At 41.9% G+C, this 17843-nt stretch overlaps 1 long non-coding RNA gene across 1 annotated transcript; it reads right to left on the bottom strand.

Moving 5' to 3' along the window:
- Positions 1 to 2358: 2358 nt before the first annotated feature.
- Positions 2359 to 10607, bottom strand: LOC110482200 (uncharacterized). The gene is made up of 3 exons (XR_002467375.3): positions 10509 to 10607; positions 6496 to 6633; positions 2359 to 2421 (listed from the first exon to the last, which is right to left on the bottom strand). It is a non-coding gene; the product is annotated as an uncharacterized LOC110482200 (long non-coding RNA).
- Positions 10608 to 17843: the final 7236 nt, after the last annotated feature.

The following is a 17843-nucleotide window of genomic DNA, read 5'->3' as shown; positions in this document are numbered from 1 at the left end:
CGTGCTGATTTTGAGCTAGCTGTTCTTCCCTCAGCTCCTGCAAACCAGCATCCTCAGGCTGCAGTGAGGGTTCCTGCTGCTGGCTGCCAGGCAGGACGTGGTTCTCCACATCAGCAGGTGATGCAGAGGTGTCACCCTGATTCTTAAGTTTTCTAAAGCCTTCTGAGTTTACATTCTGTTAGAAAACTTTCCCACACAATTTCTGTAAACAACATATTGTTTTGCATTCCTTCATGGGGGTGGAGAAACTTGATGTAGTAGTGGTTTGTCCAATGTCTTTGGAGAGGTGGCCCATTCATTCTCCAATCCAATGTCACCTTTGGGAAAGTATAAAAGTTGGAGTCAGAAAATAAACCTTCTGCTTTACCTTGCAAATAGCAGTGGCTCGTGTTGCTCTTTCACGTGTCCTATAGCGACACAGAGGATGGACAAGCATCCTGAAGGCATGGGATGGATGGTCCCAGCCATCCCACAACCAAAGGCTTGTCCCTTCCTCATCCTGCCCTCATCCCTCACCTCAGGCAGGTATCAGCCCTGATAAGGAGATCCAGAGCAATCACTTCTGACTTGGCCCTGACTTTTGTCAAATCCTATAATTCCAGCTCTGTTTCCCCACTGTTTTGAACCCTCATACCTACAACATTGAAGGCTCAGATTTGTCAAAACACGCAAAGGTGCTGCCAGAGGATGAGCAACTCATTTCAGTCCCTTTACAAAGCCATTTTAAGGAAAGAAACAACGTGTCAGGGCAATGCCAACAACTGACTGTACCAACAAGGAGAGATTTGACATACCTTTCTCTGCTGCAGTGACTGTTATAATAAAAGACAGCAGTGCATTAGTGAAAGATTTATGCTCGTATCTCAACAATGGAAAACATGAGCTTTGCTGTATTCTCATTCACACTGAGACAGGCAGTGAGGGCATGTCATGTAACACTATTTCCAGGAAAGATGCTACAATTGAAGAAATGCTGGTGCAGTAAGACAATTCCTGGAAGCAGGACAGGCTCTTGTGTTATTATCATTGCAGAGGGAGGATTTGACTGTACAGCCTCTTCTCCTGAGCTGTTTAGGAGAGGAGGCTCTCCTGCCCCTGGGGGATAGGGAGAAAAGGTGAGCCAGGAAGGCTGGGAGAGCTGCCCTGGCCCCCTCTGTGCAGCACCAGCCTCCCTGGCACTCTCAGAGCCCTCCATGCCAGCAGGCACAAGTGCCAGCTAATTGAATTTGCTAATGATACATTCTCTCAAAACCCTTCGCACTGATCCCACCATTTTGCACTTGCAATTAAATTACAAGCACAAAAAAAAAAAAAAAAAAAAAAAAAAAAAAAAAAAAAAGAGAAAAGAAATAAGAAAAAAAAATGCCATGTGGTGTCATTTGACATTTAGATGTCAAACTAACTGATTGACAGGGGAAAAAAATCAACAGCAAAAGGCCTGTTCCTGCCAAAGCCAGTGGGGAGGTTGCCAGCGGCGTTGGGAAGAGCAGGATTGGGGCCCTTGCAGGCCAAAGGGATGAGGCAGAGCAGAGGGGGAGCAGAAAACCTTGTGCCAGGGTATCCTGGCCCTGAGAGAGGCAAGAGGAAGGAATCAGCCACCTCCTGGAGCATCCTTCCCCATCCCCTGCCCTCCTGCACAGGGGTCTGGGGTCCTCTGGAGGAGCAGACCCCAACACCTTCACAGGAGGGTGGCTCTGGGCACAGCCTGGGAAACTGGGGCTCTGCCACCTTGTCACAGGCTTTGACCTCACAGTGGTTTTTCTTTTGTCCCTGTTCAGGATGAAGAAAGAAGGGATTGTTAAAAAAAATTATTTCTGAGCTGACCACTGGGGGAAAAAAAGAGTTAAACAAATCACTAATTTTGGTCATTTTGAAACCTTTTCTTCATTTTTTTTTTTCCCTTAAACATTTTTACTGGTTTTAACCCAAAGAAGAAAGTAAAGATCATTTCAAAGCAAAATGAAAAATTTAACAGTCAAAACATGGACAGGTTCCACATTTTTAAACAGCTTTTTTCACCACAAACCTTTTCAAACTGAAGAAAATCATCAAAATAGGCCCCATCCTGCAAAAAGCCTCAGCAATGTTAAACACAACATTTTTCCAACGGGATTAAAGGTTTAGTCACCCAGATTCCTGGTGAAGGAGGGAGACCTGCCTCAGGGGCAGTGAGGTGGGAAAAGGACTTCATCCACACCTCAACAGCCTCAATCAGCATCTGGACATGGTTCAGGAGTGAAAATGAGCATTTGGGTTGGGAAAGGGAAAAGAGGAGGGGGAAAAATGAGAATTGCAGGTGCACCTTTTCTCAGTCACAGCTCTCACATGGATATTGGGTAAGTAAATGAGATTTTGGGTCACCACTGCAGGAAGCCCCAGCTCCTCCTACATGGTCCTCTGCTTCTGGAGGGGGGCAAGTTCCTGTAAGAGAAGGAGAAAATACAAAACTAATCAGACAAAAATAGAAGCTCTCTCCCCCTCAGGCTCACTTACACAGTGTCCACAGCAAGCACAGCACATCAGTGATGGTCCCTGCCTGCCCCATCCCTGCCTGCAGCAGGGCTGTCCCACAGATCCCTTAGAATGTGGCTTTTGGTGGGCTCCAACTCCTCCCCCCAGACCAGCACTGGGCAGGCAGAGGGTGCTGACATTCGTGTGCTTTAATGGAATGGACTAGGTATGTACATGGAGTTAAAAATAAAGCTTTGGGGCTTTCTTCCTCTAGATGCAGGTGGGGCTATAAAACCCTGTTAAGCATGAGTCAGAGATCCAGACTTGGCAAAGCTTGGCTTGCCACTTTGAAAACAGAGCACTAATTAAATCAAGTAACAACAAGGGGAGAAAAAAATCTCTTTTTTTCCAATAATCCAGCCTGAAATGAATTAAAAATATTTTACCTGGATGCTATTCATGTACAGAATAAAGCAAAAAAACATGCCTGAAAAAAAAAATTGCTTGGCAAAAACCTAACACAAATTGATCTAGCATGAAAGTGCAGACTCTTTTTTTAAGCAGTTTAGATAGATTTAATCATGAAGCTGAAAGTCTCCTCCTTCTCTAAGGAGAGGCCAGAGGAATAACCCTTGCCCGAGTGTTCTTTGTAGGGGAGAGAGGATGGGGCTGTCATAGTCATTCCAAATATCCCATTACAATCTGACACTAACAGGCAAAAATATATCCTTTATCTTTCAGTGTATGGTTCACACCCCAATACTGCTGTGAGTGGGTTCATTAAGGTGAGGTTATGGCAGAAGTTTAGAATTTGGGCTGGCTCTGTATCCTCTGTATAGAGTCAGTCTTCACTGGGCAATGCTGTTCTGCCCCGGACTTGTCCCTGATAAGAGATGCTGAACTGCTCCTTGCAGTACCAACCTGGAAGATTTTTAATAACCATTACAATGATTTCTTTCACCAAGTGTTCCAGATTCACACAAACTTCAGAAAAATTAGATCCATATTGAACCTGCATCAATACCAGAAAACATTAATTCTTCCAGTACTTCACAGCTCCTTGGCACTATCCTTACAGATTTTTTTCCAGGGTTGTTTTTTTCCCCCTAATAGTATGCTGTTTATGAGAAAAAAAAACTTCAGAAATGTCAGTATCAGTGAGACACAGAAAATTAGTGCGAAAAACACTCAGTAAAAATACTGGGATGTGACGGGAAGTAATCTATTTTTAAAACCAGCTAATTCCTCCTGAGCACACAGCACTTGAAGAATTAGTTAGGAACAGCCAGGCTTCACACAGGAGTCATGGGACAAAGCTGTACAGTTGTGCAGGACATCTGATCAACCCATCATGGGATGCACTTGCCTGTAAAATTACTTGGGGCAAAACCCTGTGCAGATCCAGCTCGGTGTACACGACAGCCATGCCATTAACTCCAATAGAAACCTGCTCACCTGAATAAAACAGGGAAGACTTCCCGGGGATTTTTTCTCAGTGCAGCAAGCAGTAATAGGTACAAAGCACACAGCCTGCAGTTATTCACTCTGGATTTTTGTTTTTATTGGGAGGTATTTACAGAGGTAGCTGCAGCTGCACTTTTGTGGGTGCTCAGGCCAGCCTGGACCGTGGAGTGCAATCCCAAGGGCCACCAAGTCACACTGGCACCTCTCCTTGGGGTTTGCTGCTGCAGGCTGTGGTCTTGTGCTCTGTGTGGGCTTATAATTCTACCCAAATCTGCCAGTAACCACAGGGATAAACCTGGCTGCCAAGGAAAGTCCACTCAGCTGGGTGGAGGACACACCATGGACTGCATCCCCCATGAAGCCTAAGCATCAGTCCCCCTCATGGCCATTAAAATTCCCAGCTGGTTGGAAGGAAAAGAGACACTGGTTGGCATGCAGGGGAGTTCAGGGGAGGGAGGAGGCACCACTCTCACGTTTTTGAAGGTCAAACCTGGTTTGGGTATGGGTCACCAAAGCGTGGGGACCCACACCCACAGAGCTCAGTGGGCACCGTGCTGAGCCCCCCTCACAACTTGTCCCCTCACTGTCCCAAGCACCTCACGTGAACCTGGCTCCCCAAAATTTCTGCAAGAAAACTCAAGGAGCACACCTGAAATTACATAGAAAAAGTAGTGTCACCTGAGACTTTCCAAGCCCCATCCTCGAGTCTTTCCATTGAAGGCTTCCTTGGGTTTTTTACCAAGCGCTCATTTAAATTACATTTAATAAGATAGGCACGTCACATTTTGTTTATAGAAGTTTACTCTTCAAGTCAGTAGGGAAAATAAAAATCTATCGACTGTGGGTTTTAAACAATAAGAACACAGATTTTTTTTATTAGCACTTCATTTCAGTGCAGACAGAAACATCTCTGACTATCACTGTTGTTTACTGTTAAAGGCACAGCTCCTACCGCCTTTCCACACATAGAATATTCCCATGGCAATCAATGGAAGTTTAGCATAAAGAGCAAAATATACTCCATCATGTTGTCTCTCTATATAGTAAATGCTAATTTCTTGCCAACTACAAACTTGAAAATTTCTTGCAGTACATTGCAACACAAACCTATTCTCAGCGTGTAATTTAGATTTTCAGGATGTGTACATTCCCGAAGGAGAGTCATTTGTGTGTATGTGTGTGTGCGAGCACATGTATAGAGGAAATGAGATGTTAATGATTTCTCCATCTCCATTTCTTTACTTTTAAGCTTTTCCTATGCATTTTCTTCTGCCCTTCAGAGTGCTAATTGTGCCTGTTGAAGTCCAGGAAATTTGTGTCATAAATAGTTTCTGCTTATTATAGCCAATGAAACACGTACTGAAACAAATATATGGGACAGAATCACAAGTTATTTCACTGAAGTCAGTGGGGTTACTCTGCACTTTGATTTCGATTTGGCAAAGCATGTGGTCTAAAGTTGGTCTTGGAGACAGGAATAAAATTCAGCACAAGCATACATTCTTGTCTAGGGCTTTTTTAAAAAAATTGTTCCATACAGGGAGCAGAATTTAGCTAAATATATTGAATATAGAGCTTCCTTCTTATTTTCATCTCTATAGATAATAGCTTGTATTAGGAAAAGTGTGCCATAAATATCACACTTTTGCCAGAGAGTGGGCAAATAGGAAATAGTGATGCTGCTTTTGAATCAGTAGTAGTTCTGATTTTGATGGCCAGGTTACTGCCATCTGGCCATTTATTTTTCTGGTACATTGGAAAATAATTTTCTTTTCTGTGTTAACTAATGAAATTTTTATTCAGGAACAACAACAGATTCTTTGGATTCTCAGGAGTTCAGAAGTATTACTGTTTCTTTGCTGTTCCCCAGTTTTCAGGGTGTGTCACTCTCTCTGGTGGGTCTATTCAGCTTTTAAAATTAAGTTGCTTTTTTTTTTTATGTGGTACAGAGCTGTGTGCATGTGTGTTTTTAAACAAGGGCACCTGCATGAAAAATGTCTATCCTCATTAGATCCATTTTCTCAATTAAACTCAAGTTTCTATGTCCAAAAGGCATAAATCTGGGTATCGATTTAGCCATAAAATAATGAAACTCCCAGCAGTCTTCTAAACCCATTTTACTTGGATGAGCGTATAAGCTTTTAAAATATCGAGTTATTCCAGTATTTAATACACATAACTGCTTCCAGAGGTCTGGAGGCAATAAGGCATATCTTCCCCACTCCATTTGAAGTGCTGCAGTGAGAGCCAGCTAGTCCCTCACTACTGGTTTTAAGGCTTTTGACAATTTTACTCAGTGTGAGTTTGATACTTTCTCAACAGGGGCTATATCCCCCGAAGCCAAAATCAATAACCTATCAAATCAAATCTCTATAAAATACCAATGGGCTCTTGGTGGTTTGCTCCCATAAATACAATTCAGCTTAACTCTACACTTTCAAAACAGGCTGATTCTACTTTTTCTGGCCTCTTCCAAAAAGTTAACAGCATCAGCAACAGTCACTTCCAAAAATTTCTTTCTAGGCAACAAATAATGATCTGTTCCTTGTAAAGTAAAGAATTAAAACCAATTCCACTTACTTGTATTTAGGGATAATTCTGTGTTTGGATTTCCTTTTTCCAGATGGGACAGACCTTTGCTCCTCCCATGTCACCTTTACCTGGCTCAAAGGACATCCACAGCTGAGCAAGTGTAACTTCTGTGGGCATAGCAGGAGCCTGGAAAAGCATTTAAGTTTTATAGATGTAGTCCCATTTCAGGTTAAACTGGATTTCACAGTGCATAGATAAATGTTGCCAAACAAGCTGTAAAGGTACATTGACCTCTTGCTCAGCCCTATCTATGCTCAGGGCAGTTTGAGAATTTAGAAAGAATAGTAGATTGAAGCAAATATTTTTTAATGTGGCTTTGTTTTATTTTAATCTTTTGCACTCCTCACACATATGTTGAGGTTGCTGCTTGATAAAGCAAAATCTCACAGAGATGAGCATTTTATGAGCAAAGAAACCTTCTCTTCTACTGCAAAGTGTAGCAGTGCAAGGAGTAACTTACCTTGCTAAATGAAAGCAAATTCCCATGCAGTGTTTTTCCCCAGCTGAAAGAGTTTAACAAACAAACCTGCCCTGTGTAATATAACAAATATTCTTCTAATAACTAGGAGCAGCATTTCGAATTCTGTGGGGTTGGAAGGTGTTTGCTCTGTTGATGCAAGTTGTGGTTCCTTTGCTTTCCTCATCTCTAGCACCAGAAGATCGGTTCACTGCCGAATTATTCCAGGATTTGCACTGATACACAACTGGGGCAAAGCACCTGTACTGGAGGTTTTCAAGTTCTTTGAAAAGTATTGAACTCTCAAGTTTCACTGAAATTGCACATCCCAAAAACTGAAGTAGTATAGTGATGAATTAGCCTCCAAATACAAGTGGTTTGATTATTAATGATCATGAAATACACTTGTTCCTAGAAATTCCTTGTATACCACCTTGAGTCCTGCTCAGCAGTAAGATGGCTTCTAAATATAGTCTTGAGGTCAGCATGGAAAAACTGTAATGTGTGGCCACATTTCAAATGTGGTTGTATATCATAAATCAAAATTAATGCCAACAACTTTCATTCAAATTAGTGTCTTTTGGCTCTGCCTCTCCTCTCTTACTCTCTGATGAATGCTTTTCACATAAATATAGCAAGGTAGTTGCTTTTTTTTTTTTCTTTGAATGGCATTTACATAGTTCCCTTACAGGAAACATCACAGGAATTTATTTATGTGTTGATCTCTTGTGTCTTCCAAAAAAAAATGTTCCCTAATGCAGCATTATTCCAAACAGGTTCTTACATTCTTGGCTTTGTTCTGCAGAATTAATAAACATGTTTTCTTTTATGTTAACAATAAAAAAGTTAGAGTGGTTGTTTCAGATCGACTGATATTATCTGGAATATTTCCTGCCACTATTAACTCCATCTCTGCAGCTAGCAAGGACGATGGCCAGATTTGGAGGGCTGAACAGCTGCCGAGCATGACCACAGCCTTTGTTTGATGCCACCTCTTGTTTTGACCCCTGCTTTCTGGTCACCAGAGAGATGATTGACTAAGTGCACAGCAAAGTCCATTTTTAGTGCGGTGGACTGGAGCACGGCATGACAAACTGTGATGTCTGAGTTTTGTGTTACACCATCTGGCCTGCCACTTCCAGAGCCTCACATCAGAGTCCTGATGATGTATGTTTAAGCCTGGCACTATCATTTATCTCATATCTTGTGTTTAAACAGATGCAAGCTGAATATAACAGGAAAGGAGACCTTGGTGCAGGAGTCGCTAAAGAAAGCGATGCTGTTGAGCCGTCTACAGAATCCAAGATTAAGTGTAAAATCTGACAGGCAGGATATGTATTAAAAAATATGTGTTGACAGAATGATTTAGCTAATATTTTAAAGGCAAAATATCAACTGAATTTCCATATCACTTAAAATGTTAGTGAACAAGGTACTACAAAGCAGGCTATCCCCTTCTGTCACCAGCATCTTATTCGCAACTTTATTTTACAGATCAAGAATGTTTTAATAAAAGGAAGCTCTGGGGCCTGATTTTCAGCTGTTGTACATCAACCCAGCTACACTGATAACACTAGAGTAGCCACATTCATGAAGTGACACAATTTACAGCAGCTGAGAATCTGTTCCCTAGTTCTAATACAAGTTCTTATACGCAGCCATAACCTGCTGCATTGCCAGGAATAAAAGACCTCAATAATCAAAATGAGCCCTTAAAATGCTGTGAGTGGGAACTCAGGGTCTCACCCAGATCAGCCCAGGAAGAGGAGATGAGAAGAGAGGGGTCTGCCCTGAGCCACGAGGTCATGTGGTGGTACTGGGTATAGGGTTCCTGCTGCCCCAATTGGACTCAGCTCTTTTTTAACTTCATCCTGTATTAAAAACATACAATCACAGAATGTTTTGGGTTGGAAGAGACCCTAAAGATCATCTCATTCCACTCCCCTACAACAGGCAGGGACAGCTTTCACTGTCCCAGGCTGCTCCAAGCTCCATCCAACCTGGCCTTGGACACTTCCAGGGATCAAGGGGCAGCCACAGCTGCTCTGGGCACCTGTGCCAGGGCCTCACCACAAAACACTTCTGGATCTAGCTTACATGAATCAGAAAATTCAATGGAGGAATGACATTTCACACCAGCTTTGGGTTCAGCCTCTGAAGTCTACACAAAGTTCAACAAGCTGTAGAAATTCAATTAATGGCACCAGTTAAATTAGCAATCCAGATCTGCACTCTTAGTCCACAGAATGAGGAAGGCACAACCAGATGGGGGACCAGCCCATTTTAAGATATGAAACATTAATTGAGGGATGAAAACCTCAGTTCTCTGACAGCAAGAAAAGTGCTGAGCAACTATGTTGTGTCTTGGACAGCCATGTCCTGACATCCAAAAGAGAAAATATCTCAGGGCAAACAAGCTAATTGATGCAGGAAGATTGGAATTCTGGGGGAGAAACTGGAAGCTGGAAGGGGAAGAAAACATGATGAACTGAATAAAAGAAGTAGGTAATTGAGATGTGAACAGTTTGGGAAGACTGATCTGTGCAAATCCTGGATATTCCTCTTATTCTCCAGCACTGCTGTAAGTGGCAGCAGCTCTTCCATGGTGTCCATGGCACATCCTGTTGCTGGAACTGGACAGGAGCAGCCCCGGTGCCAGGGGAGGAGGCAGCAGCCCCTGAGTGACATACGCCCTGCAGCAGCTCCTGAGCAGACAGTTTCCAGCCCTTATTAAAACGTTAGCACTTTATTTTGTGAATGGAGCAGTACTTTCATTGCATGCACAATTAGCCTTTTCGTATTAGCAACTTCCTAGCAACTCTGTTTCTTAAAATAGGGACTTACAGTGCAAGCTTTTATCTTATATAATCCCTTAGAAAAAGATAGCTCAGACACCTTTTGGGGGTTTTATACATCAAACCTTCAGCTTGAGACCTGTCTTTATCAAAGGAACTAGCAGCTCTATCTAGGGTTTATGTTCTTTAGAGGAATTCCAAATTGCCTGTTTTTTATAGACTACCTACATAACAACCTCCTACAGTATTTAAATTTTTGTAATTTTCTACTCCTAATGTGATCTTCACATTTAAATGCACACAGATTATTTTACATTTATCTATTTAATATCAGAGTTATGCCTTTCTTTAAATGCCTGTTATTCAACAACTTATTAATAGCAGGAAGATTTTTTTTTTTAACAGAAGCCATTTAAATTTAGTTAGTTTATGGTGATTTCTTGTATCTTTTCAGCCAGGAGAAAAGCCTTAATAGCCTATAAGACGATATTTATAAAACATATTTGTCTATTTAGCCTCGTATATATCATCATTATGAGAAGACTAAAGTATTTTTCCTGACTTTTCTCTATATAGATATAACATGGTGGTGCATTAATAAATGTGTCTCCTCTGAAGCAGACTTGCTGGCTATCACCAATCCATACAAAGCATTTTGGCATTTAAAAAGTCCCTCGCAGAGTATTTAAGCTGTCCTCAGGGACAAAGGTCAGAGCCAGAGACAAAAATCACTACAAAGCAGTGCTTACCTTGGCTGTCCCATTATGGGTCCAAGTGAACCTGTCCCTGAGCCATCAGCTGCCAGATGACCCCATCCATGGTGGAGCAGAGCACTCTGAGGTCTGGGCTGTGCACAGGGCTGAGCAGGCTGGATGTGGCTCAAAGAAGCATCTGGGAAGGGTATCTACCATCTCCTGGGCAGGAAAAGGTAAGGCAGGAGAAGCAGTGTGGGGTCATTTAGCACCACACTCACCCCTGCAACCTTCTGACTCGTGTGGGCTTCATTTTGGTGCACAGGTGGGCCATGGTCTGGAGCAAAGCCTTGGCAGGGGCTGGACATGATGAGCAGAAAAGCTCACAGGGTTTCAAAGATGCCCTTGGCTACTGCTCAGCAGGAGTGAAATGTCCTGGTTCTGCAGCACATGGAGAGGAAGAGAGGAGGGCTGGGGGAAAAGTGGTGTCAGCTGAAGTGGTGTTTGTAATGACCTGCACAGGACCATCGGTGGGGGCTCCAGCTCACAGTGTTGCTGCCTTCACCCACATTGTTGGCTGCAGAGCATCCCCCAGGCAGGAGGGAGGTGAATCCCTCCCTTCTGATGAGTGTCTGAACATTATTCCTCTGGAACAGGCTGAACAGGAGGAAATGAAGGGTTTCACAAGGATGGGAGCAGCCCAGCTCCCTGCATTCCCACCAGATGATTGTGAGAAAGATTTGGCTGCAGAGGTGGCTCTGTAGAGTGCAGGCAGGGCCTTGGATCAGGAGCATCTCACCCACCTCTTTGGGTTGTCCTCCTCCCTGCAGGACCTGATCTGCTCGCAGGTCATGCAGCTCCTGGCTCCTCCCCTGCTGTGGGCACCTAGCAGAGAAGCTTCAAGGAGTCCTTTTTCTCCTTTTTATTTATCCACTGAGCATACTTCACAAGGGCTAATTTATATTTGAGCAGCAGTGTGTATGAAGGTCCACACAAGGCAGCTCAGCCACCAGAAAAGTTAATGTGTGCTTTGCATTTGCTGTCTCTAATTACAGAAGGGAAGCAGAGAAGGTAGATCCATGGCTCTGCACGAGCCCCTTTGCCTATTCGAGAGCTAATTAAACATGTCTCCTGTATATAAAATATATCATCTCCAGATAACAGCATACTGTTAAATTCTTCATCTTATTAAAAGCTTGCATTAATGCTTTTCCAACATAAATTTTAACTGTGGACAGGTACTATTTGAGGAGCCTGACAATAGGACTGACCTAGATTAGGCTGACAGTGCCAAAAGATATATCACCTCTAGCTGTCTGGGGGAGAAGAAGGATGAGGAATACATTCCCCATTATTGCCTAATGCTGATGTGCCAGCATTATCTCCAGAAACTCAGTGCTGCTTCTCCTTCTGCTCCCTTGGTGGGGTAGGTGGCTATGCCCTGCTGAGGAATGATATTCTCTGCTTGCTGTCTCTTATTTCCCATCTTATAACTCAGCTGAAGGGAAATTTAATGGGGCATTGGGTAATGATTTTAAAGGCACTGATAAGTCCTTCTATAGTTTACAGAATTATGGGAGGAATCAGATAATTCCAGGTGGCTGGGTTTGTGCAGTGAGCTCTGGCAGGCATTTGGGTCAGGGCTGTCTGTAGAGGGGCAGAAAGAAGTCTTTCTGTACCAACACTCAAGCCTTCACCAAAAAATTCTTCTCTAAGGTTGCTTGGACTCTAGTCAAGGGGCAGTGATGGCAGGTTTAGAGACCTCAGGGTGTTTCACCACATAGGGAACATTTTTTTTCTTTTAGCATATGTGCACAGAGCTGAGCAGAGATCTTTTCAAGGCATCCTTGTGAAAAAAGGAGACAGCAAGTGGGCTTATAAAAAACCCTTTACTGTCACACAACTTCTAATGCAGAAAACAAGACTGCTGAAGAGCAGCAATATTTCTCACATGCATTACTGAATATTCAAGAGATATGAAAATAGCTTTAAGAGTCTAAGAAAATAGAAATTCCAAATATTAATAGGAACTCTGCCATTGATTTTAGCACAGAGCTTGCACTGACACTGTGAGATTGCTCTGTGTTAGACACTTGATTGACATAGTGATGGCTCATTCAAAGTGTATGCAAAGTCAGTGCAACTGTATTAGGCTTTTCTCTTGACTTTGGATTTTTTAACTTTTACCACTGACATCCCAAGGGCCATTGTATTGACAGAATAATACTTCTTTTGCAAAGCTGCTGTATGAGACACTTTCCATTTTGGGAAGGGGGGAGGGAAGACTTTTCACTGCTGTCCTCCTGTATGAAGAGCTCAAGATACAGTGAATGAGGTGCAGCTGCAGAATCTTCTGCCCATGCAATTACTTTTGGACTAATTGGTGGGTTACACATGCAAAAATTCAGTGAAACCCAGTGTCAGCTCCCTCTACAAACCAGCACTATTGAATGTGGGAGTTTGTATGTATGCTCTGGACAAAAAGGACAAGGATCAGTTTTGGAGCTACACCTCTGGGCTTTTTGCCAGAGCTGGCTCAAACCTCCTCAGCAGGAGAGAAGAAAACCAGCACTGTCACTTTCCAAAAGAGGACAAAACTGCTTCCCAGGACAAGAATGCCGTTTGGCATGTCCCTTCCCCATGTACCCAGCCAGACATCTGCTGAGAGGGTCCTGTCCTTTCCCCAGGCAGTGAGCACAGGGTCCCTCAGTCATTGATGAAGATACCAGTGCAGGCAAAAGCAACCTCCCCAGAGGGGGAAAAAAAAATCCCATTGCCATCTGCTTGTGCTGTACAAATGAGTGGAATGTAAAAAAAAAAAAAGATGAAAAAATGATGGAGGAAAGGCCTCTCCAAGAGAAAAGTTATTTCTTCAGCACAAAGATAATAAAGTAAAATTTATTTTATCTATGGATTCTGTCTGATAAAAAGAAAACTCATTGCAGAGGGAAACTGAGGATTGGAAACTCAAGAAGTGCTGGGTCTTGGGATCACTTCCTCAGCAGTAGTAAATGGCTATAAATGCACTGGATTTGATCCCAAACAAAAATATTTCTGGGATCTATCAAAAATGTCCTACAGAAGCAGATGTTTCCACCTACTCAGAGATACGGACAAGAGTCTCAGTTACCCTAAATCCCTCTCATGCTCTTCTAAATATACACCCATCACATGCCCCTTAAAGTGTGAGAATGATGCAAGACCGACTTCATGTGTACAAAAATTTTATCCTGGATTTTTACGGGGAAAAGCATAATTTATCATTAAACTTTTTCCTAACAGTCACAGTGGCTGTGGAAATTCACCTCCTCATTTTGGAAGGCACATACAAAAATCTGCCTCACTCAAGGTGGAAAAATGAAACGTAACAATGAACCATTATAACCTGCTTGATCAGCTGGAACACAGAAATAAAAAATGCTGCTTCTTAAAAGAGTAGCTGGAATTATCTTGATTTTTACATAGAAATAAGTGACAACAACCTCCAGATAGCACCACTTCCCACCCGCATATTTAACTTGAAAGTCAAGGTTGAGTGAAAAAATATTGCTGCCTTGAAAGATAAATATATTACTTATATTAGCTATATCAGGAATATGTGCTAGAGTATAAATATTTAAATTCAGATTTGGAAACCATATATTTTGAAGAAACCTGGGCCAATAAATATTGGATTACAAATTCATATCCACAATTTTCTTTAAAAAAAAACCTTATGATTTCTGTTTCAGTAAAATGGGGTGAAAATAATTTATCTGTGCTGTACAAATGCTTTATTTGCACTCTGTTCTCCAAGCTAACATTTCCTAATGCCTTTTAACTACCAGAAAAAATGAAAATATTGCCCTAAAATATTTCCATTCAAATTTCCTAGATTAAATCATATGCTTTTAAAGCTCACTCTGTGATCAGGACTGTTCCTGCAGCACTCCAACCCAGCTAGTTGAGCAGCATGAAAAGCAGTAGAGTTGTTTTAACAGTGCAGTGCTAGTTTGGAATAGATTAAAACAGGAAGGTTTCACAGTCAGCAGCTTACAAAGCCCATTGCCAACAGAAAGATCCTCTTGAAAGGAGGATCTCTGCAAATTTTTAAAAATAAAGAGGTGGGAGGAAGAGACCATTGCACATAATTAGAGCAGAAAGGGCTTGAGATGTCTTAAAATATAAGACATGTGCCAGCCTGTAAGGAACATGAGCAAGGAGGAGGCATTTCCTTTGGCCTGCTCTTTCATTCTGACCTACTGTAAAGATTACTACATTTAGCTCCAGGGCAGCTCTTATGGGTCATTTTTACCTGCAAAATTATGTCTCCATAGCCTGGGGTCTCATATGATCTGATGGTTCCTGCATTAATTACTGAAGTGCAGATTCTTCCCTACTCGCTTGGATAAGCAGCTGTTGGTCTCTGATGGTGCAGGCTTTGCATCAGAGGATTTGTAGCTGTGTCATGGCAGGAGCTGGGAAATGATAAACCAGGAGAAAGAAAAGACTGAAAATTAACTTTTCTAAAAGCACTAGAAGTTTAAAGTACTCAAAGGATGTTTTTATAAAGTTTAGGGAGAATATAGACTGAAGTCATATGGATTTCATGGAATGAAATCCTGGTGTGAGGCTAACAGTAAAACAGTGAAAGAAGAAAATTATCTGATTGTCCCATCCTGCAAATCAACAGCTGTAATTGTTCATGTTGGTTGAGATCCCAGGGGCTGAAACACCATGTCATTGAGCTTAGACTCCTGTCCCTGGTGCTGGACCCCATTTCAGCTCAGGAGGGAGGACAGCACCTCCAGGCAGGCATCCCAGGAATGCTGAAATCCTCCCCAGCACAAAAAAACAGCACATCACTCTGGATTTCAGGACGAGATTGCTGGGTTTAGCTGCTCTTTTTGGGTGGCTGCCCAAGAGAATTGATTGCCAGAGAGCAAAGGCTTGGGCTGACTGTGAATCAGGAGCTAATAAAATGTCCCAAGGGACAGGTGAAGGCATGCCAATTGTTTTTGAAAGTGTAGACTTTTAAACATGACATGACTACCAAAAAAAACCCAGAAAAACCAACCCAAGAAAAAAGAGAAAAATAAACTAGTTTTTGTCATAACTAGAACATTAAAGCATCTGATTTCAAGAGGAAAAAAGAAAATAAGGGGTTTTTTTCTGCAAAATCTGAATAGAAAACCATCAAGTATTTGAGCATCCACAATGCTGACTCAAATAGGTAAGAATTTTTTTCCCTCCAGGAAAACATCATTATCTTTTACATTCCCCTCCTTTTCTTTCTAGAACTGACTGTTGTGACAATGCAGTGTAACTCCTGGACATTACTGGACCAATGACTGTACCAAAGAAAATACTGTGTACAGTTAGTGCCTTGATCCAAAGGGAAACATTCATGACAAAGGAGTTTAAAGAAGCCTTGGGATAAATTCAGTTTCACTAAGCTACATTACCACTCTTTCCACCAAGTTTATCTCAGCACTATCACCCACTGCATCCACAGGGAGGGTGGCCATCGTGTAAAATGAATTTTGACAATTCATCTTTCTATCTGGGAAAGGTTGTGTTTCCAAATCCTCCCTTTCTTGGGAAGTTTTAACACTTGTTCATTAATACTTGGCTTAAAGGGCAATTTGCTGCCCACTACTGTGTAGCCAGCATTTTTAATAAATAATGCATACTGTGTAATGGGGACAATAAAGGCCAAGGTAAAAAATCTAAAACATTTTAATGGGATGTATTGACAAAATCTTCCCATCACCTTCTCTGAATACTTTACTAATGATCTTGCAGCCTGGGGAGATTTTTTTTTTTCATTAGGAATAATTTCATAATGTACTAATAATATGCTGCTAATTGTTGAAGCAACAAAGTTCAGATGTGTTATTCCAGTTTTTCTCACTGAGTAAATGTGCTTGTGTCACACCCCAAAAGGTTCAGGTGGGTGTAAGAATTACATGCCTGGGATCCTCTGCAGCTCTGCATTGTCTGGGACAACTTCAGCCTCTCAGCACCGGGGTGGATTCCAGTTTTCAACAGTGGAATATGGAATAATGAAGTGAAATAATAGCATTAACCAATACCTAATTAACACACAATCTATTTAATTTCTAGCTCCACCATTAGGTTACTATTAAAGTATATTTAGTCGGCCTGTGTAAAACCACATTATGGCAGCTTCTCAGAGTCAGGCTATTCACAGGCCATTTGCAATGTTCATTTCTCTTCTCTTTAATGTCATAGATTTAACTTCATGAAGGTCTAGTGCAGGTTAGTGCAGAAGATGGATGATTACAGCCTAATAGGTTTTTTCCTTGGCCCTTCCAGAGGATGTATTAGAAACTTGCACAGATTCAGAGCAGACGTGTCTGTCTCCTTCTGGACCTCCAAACTGAAGGGAAGCTGCATTTTTAGGTAAGAGGAACTGGGATTTTGGACAGAGCTGTGTGTTTCTCTGCTGGGCACCAAAGCATTTAATATTTTTGCATACTCCCACAGGTAAACATGACCAGTGCCTGAAAGAAGACTATATCCATGTGTAAGATCTGCACATTCCCAGTTAAGCTGTTCCATCTGTCCCAAGCCTGGCTGTGGTCACAGGTATTGTGGTCAGCAGTTGAGACCTTGGGGAGACACAGTCCCAGGTTCTTGCCTGCCAAGACACCCTGCAGTGATGGTCCATATCCTCAGTCAGTAACTTCAGTGAATCATTCCAAATACTGCCTAGCCCACAACATAAAGGACAGCTGTGATTTAGTAAGGCTGTCTGTGCTACCTCAACCTAGAAAAGGATGAGTTTTCAACAGACCTCCTCAGGATATTTTAATTTGTGTAAGTGCATTCAAAGCATGAAAGCAGACGGACAATATGTGAATTATGAACTAATTGGGGGAAGATGGAAATGAGAAGGTAAATTTCATTTACATTATCTCCCTTTTTATGCTTGCTAAGGTCTAAGGTAAAGGCTCGGTCTCTTTCTGGTCCATAAAATATGGATTGCTATTTTCAAACTACATCAACACTGCTAATAGCCATTCCCATTAGTCAGCCGTATAATAGCATTATGATGCTATGAAATATTGACATGATAAAACAGTGTAGCCAGAGGTTACTGACAGTGCATACTCTGATATTGACAAATAAATGCTGATTTTAAATGCACTCCTTTTGCCACCTTTCTACCTGGCTGACAGTGTATAAAAAACATTTTTCCAGATCCTTCACTCACTACTGTTAATAACACCAGCTGATGGCAGAGGACCACTGAAATTAATGAGGCTATTCCCACTGATGTTTTTCAGGGTGGGTAAAAGATTCAGGAGTTTGGTTAAAATGGGGCCAGCATTGCAGATTTTATATCCAAGCCAATGTAGTAAGAAGAAAAATCCTGTTTGTGGAAGC

The sequence above is a fragment of the Lonchura striata genome, chromosome 12, assembly GCF_046129695.1.
Source record: "Lonchura striata isolate bLonStr1 chromosome 12, bLonStr1.mat, whole genome shotgun sequence".
In the NCBI taxonomy this organism is placed as follows: Eukaryota; Metazoa; Chordata; class Aves; order Passeriformes; family Estrildidae; genus Lonchura; species Lonchura striata.
The sequence above is the reverse complement of the archived record's forward strand: the minus strand, read 5'-3'. Positions and strand labels throughout refer to the sequence as shown.